The sequence below is a fragment of the Mercenaria mercenaria genome, chromosome 3 (assembly GCF_021730395.1).
Source record: "Mercenaria mercenaria strain notata chromosome 3, MADL_Memer_1, whole genome shotgun sequence".
NCBI lineage: Eukaryota > Metazoa > Mollusca > Bivalvia > Venerida > Veneridae > Mercenaria > Mercenaria mercenaria.
The window spans coordinates 46098641-46104132 of NC_069363.1; positions in this window are offsets into that span (position 1 = coordinate 46098641).

A 5492-nucleotide genomic window follows, 5' to 3' on the forward strand; every position below is an offset into this window, starting at 1 on the left:
GAACTGCATTTTATTTTGCATATTATGCATAACGAAAGTTTGACATTTATGTTACAGATTTTCTTCTGTATTTTTGTTTGTTTGTTTGTTTGTTAGTTAGTAAATGGGCTACGGCCGTTAATTGAGTGAAGTTACATAATCGCATTATTCACTTGTATATATGTTAATCATGTACATGGATTGTTTTAATATTTTAATATGAAGCAACATGAGCAATGTGCCAATGTGAAGGTCTTGAAAAGATACCATAATATGATCGCAGTAACTGTACAGGGTCAATGAGTGATTAGGGTAATTGTGTCACGAGAAAGTGTTAACTAAATCCGCAGTTTCTTACCAGCGAGTGTTCGCAAAGCTGGCATATAATGCATACCTTGTGCCGTCTGATTGAAATGCTTTGCATGAAAGTGGCCAGCTTTAAATTCCGGTTTGTGATGCATTGATACTAAAAATTCTTCTCTATATTCAATGTTTTTAAAATCATTATGAACGCTGAATGCTTTTTATTGAAGGTGTAGGCAAATGGATATTGACTGTCTAGTCATTTAATTGATCTTATTTCACCAGTGTGAACTCGTCAAGCAGCCATAGCTATTATATTTAAGCCAAACTAACTTTATTCGGCATTTAAAAGTAAAACGAATACTAGCATGGGGTCATAGACTAAATTTCTTTAGAAACATTTGCGTTTATATTTTGTATCGATCATAAATTACATACGCGCGTGCGTTAGAACATTTCCACTGACTATATTTCAAAAATGTCCGATTAAATTAATACAAACAATTTTCTTCTTTTACCTCAAAGTTTGATTGCTTTCGGATTTGAATTACTGCTACTACTTATACCGACTGTAAAATAGATTAAATACCGACACTTCAAATCAGTATTCTGTAATTCATGAACCGATATTCAAAACACAGACTTCAACAAAGAAAAACAAGCTAAATATACAAATGTCCATGTGCATTAAATTTTTGATGTAACATCGGTATTATTTCGAAATTAATTGCACATCACTAGCCATGCTCTTAGAGCGATGATTTCTCAATGATAGACATTAAAGATTTGAAATAAATAATCTTTACAAAAATACAATATTTTGGTGTAAAATTTACTTAATTTCAAGATGGACTTGAAACCAGGCTCATTACCTGATATAAAACAAATATTTAGATTAACATTATTGGTGTTATGTTGTAAATAAGTATCTGTATTCCCTAATATGTGTGGAAATAAAATACGAACAGTTATAACAGAAAACTCAACAGGTCGACCAATAAGACAAAAATGAAAAATGTTGAATTTAACACGGAACAGTGCTTACTGGTTGCTGTCACCGTATTAACTTACACAAAATAAACAGTTTCAACAACATTTCGTTCATCGTCGAAACCATTCGGTGAAGCAGATTACTGCCATGGAGCTAATAAAGTTGTTGTGTAAATGCCTGTATCCGGTTATACGGTAAGCTCCATATACGGGATAAAGTACAATATTGTGAAAAGCGTTACCAAGTTTTTTGTCATAGCATAATTGTCATTTAAAACACAATTAAAATTTAATATAAGAAAACTCATACCATATCGCTAGACATAACGACATAATTGACTGGCAATGATAAAAAATGTTATCAGTTACTCCCTGCTTGCGTCAATGGTCGAGTTTAGTTCCCAACTTCTGGGTTTTTCCAACATGATTTGGCTATTTTTTTTAAATTAAATTTGAAATAAATTCAAAGATGAAATATTTATAGAAAGATATAGTGATTATAAAAAATGCATAATATATAGATATTTCTTACCTGATACTTGAACCTGTTTTGTACTATCCCCCGAAGGAAAATTGTGACGTCACGCAGTGGCTTCGACGATGAAAGAATTGTTAAAATTGTTGATTTTGTGTTAGTTAATACGGTGACAGCGACATTATTACACCACCAGAGGACACTCGCACTGTTCTTTTTTTAATTTTTTTGTTTTCATGTGGTGGGTAGGGTGTGAATATGTTGCATTTCATGTATTTATAAAAAGGGGGAAGGGGGTCTTTTTTATAATAGACTTGTGGATGATTATGGACAGAATTTCAGTTTCCTTTGATTTTCTATAATAAAACAAGTGCAATTGATTTGTTTTAAAAACCTACATGTGTGTGCTTAAAAAAACTATATATTTAATGGATATTGTCGGTATGTAACTATAAATTATAAATGACAATGAAACAATCCTGTTTCTCTCTTACTTTGTCTATAAGTAAAAGTGTCTTTATCTTTTAAAGAAAATAAGGTTGAAACAACGCAAGTATTTCAAACGTTGCTGAAGATTTTCAACTTAAGGTTATATAGGAACCTCGTAGAAACGTGTGTTAGTAACTTTAAAATCAAATTACAGGTCTGAAGTAAAATATTTCGATGCGTTTTGCTGCTGTTCTTTGAAAATATGCTCTATTTACGTCCGAATAATTGAGGTCTTCAGATCCAAGAAATAAAGGTTTGATCTTACACCGTGATTTCAAATCAATGTACACTAGTGTTATCGTATTACATTAAATACCGTGAATAATTTTTACGTGGTGAATATTATGAGCTGTGCGCGTAAAGGATAAAGCGCGACAAAGTGCTGACTGGAATATCGTCTTTACATACTGTGTCTAAGAATATGTGTCTCAGCACTGGAATTGTTTCCAGGTACAATCAAATTATTGTTTTTGTAAAATCATTGTTTTTATATTACATTTATTTTGTGTGAAACTTTAATAAAAAATTAAGTTATTACGTTATTCAAAAGTTTAAAATACCGATTTATGTTCGAAGAAAAATAAATTATAGATAAGGAAGTATTTATTAAGTGGGATGAACCATTAATTGTTGAAAGGGTCCAATTATTATGACGTTCAGTGGATATTTTCCATACAATGCAAGTATCAGTTATACCTTCTACGCGGCATTTTTACGTTAAAATCATCTTGATCTATACAAGGTGCGGTATGCCAACAAAGGCATTTTATTATACATATACATACATATAACTTTATTGTATTTCGTCAGTATTACATGCAGTTTTTGACAGAAAATTATTATTATTAAAAAGGAGTCTTCCGGACGCAATACTCATATAATATTAGTTTTTGTCTTCCTCATCATAATCATAATCGAGCGAAGATAGAAAATTATTATTCCTGGACGTCGTGTTTTTTCAACGATATTGAAAATTCCGCTGTGAATTTTCAGTATAGTATTGTTTGTAAGGCAAAAGGTTTGATTATAAAAGAATGATATTATATATAATGAAAAGAAAGCTACAAGGGCGAAATATAGTTTGTGTTTAGTTTTGTTTTATTTATAAGTAATGAGTAAACTTATCAATTTATTTATGTGTGCCGTTTCTCAAAACTTGCATTTTGTAAGTTTGTTTGATTATATCAAAATATATCAAAAGCTAAATAAGAAGAATATGATTAAATGTTAAAAGGTTTTCTTTTTCCAGTACAATAAATGCATTTATACAATCATTTACATGTTTTCAGTCTTTTTAATAAACATAGAAACATACATTAACATAAGCAATTTCATCTATAGTTCATTTTATAGATTTTCTATATTGTTCATGAACATGTATGGTACAATGAGACTATCCGCGAAACAGTCGTGTTTATACTTAATTAAAGTCATTGTTCGAACCTAAAATCAGTTTCTTTTCTTGTTTGAATTGTAGCGAAGTATAAAACTTTTTTTCAAGTTCTTTCCGAATTCTGAAGTTATTCTGAAATGTTATCAATCACTCTAAAGCATACAGTTTAATGAAATTTCTGTTTGATTTGCCAAACGTACACACCCATTGAGTATTCAAAACACCAATAAATTTTAAGAACAGATGCTTCAGATACATTCACGTGACTTTTATTTGACAATACCAATAAAAACTTCAGGACAATAAATCTATAGATGTGATAATCAAGAATATGGCAGTTATCGTTCATACCCTATACTCTCCGTTAGCACTTTATTGCAGTTTTATCTTAAATGACCACTGAAGAAGTTTACCTTGTAAAAAGATATCGGAAATTAGACCGTCATATATATGGAGTTTATTACATGAGTGTCTTATAATACTGAATTTATTAAACGAGTGGAATAATATTTCTTTGTTTTATTCGACGAGTTTAATCAGTTCAGTGTGGAATGTCACAAATGTATATTATCAATAATTTTTTTATCAAAAATTACCTTTCTCTTGCTGAAATATCGGTATTTCTTATTTTTCTTGCAATTTAAGCCAACGTACGAGCAGCTTTAAGAAATATGATATATGGATGCTCTCGTGATTTAGTTATTACGCATCCGAACTCCTGTCCATATTTTATTAACTAATAAAATATAGGGACATATTTATTATTTCTTAAGTAAAGTGCAGACAGATCCTAAGATTGACTTATGTTTTGTCAGGAATAATTACTTTATTATGTTTTATATTTTAAAACCAATGCCAGTGGCTTAATAAACTAAACTAGTATTTTTTTTTTTTAATTTTATTTTTTTTTTTTTTTTGAAAATTAAAAATTTCGATCTTTTAGCTGGCTGAAACTTCGACGCTTCGAATTTCTGAATTTCTTTCTTAAAAAAGCCAGAATCTCAGTAACAGGTCGAAATCCTAATTCCTTGAAAATTTGAATATCAGTTTGAATTAAACTAGCTGGAAATTCGACATTTTCGAACGTCAGAATGTGTTATTGTTAAGCCCGCTAGTAAAACAACGTTTAGGCATTATTATTTTTTTATTAATTTTTTATTAATTTTATTTATATGTTTTATATGTTGAATTACTACCGTTTGAAAACTGAGTTATTATGCGGGGGACATTGTTGAATACAAATGTACTTGTAATAGCAAAGTATAGTTTTTCGTATGATAAAATTAAAGTTGTTTTTCTAAATGTTATAAAGGAAATGCTACGGTTATTTCCTTCACAATATAAATTTGAAACAATTTGTTTAACTAAATGGGTTAAATGCATAGATTTGATGTTTGAATTCATTGTAGGTTTCTTGCTGTATCGTAGACAATTTCTAAATGCTTTGTATTTTGATCCGGGGGAGACATGTTTCCAATCTTTTTTCATATTGCAATAATGCTACATGTTTGTATAGATTGTCTAAGAGTAAATATAGCCCCGTTTTGCCAATAAATTGATTTGATTAATTCATACGATGTATACCATTGTGATACCGTAGCGCATCTGAATAATGAGTTTCTCTAACAAAGACTATTATGCACTGTGTTGTTGAGTTCTTCGGATAAACTTTGACATACAGCTATGCTAGAGGTGGAAATCAAGAGGAATATGACAGACACTCTTTTTTCAGGTCATCGGGGAGATTCGCGTGATATCCCTTTTAATGGTGCACATAGGCGTAATTATAACAGGCACGGTGGATACAGAGGTGGGAGGCGCTAGGTGGCAACAGGTTTTTGGAATGTGGATGAATGAGGGTGG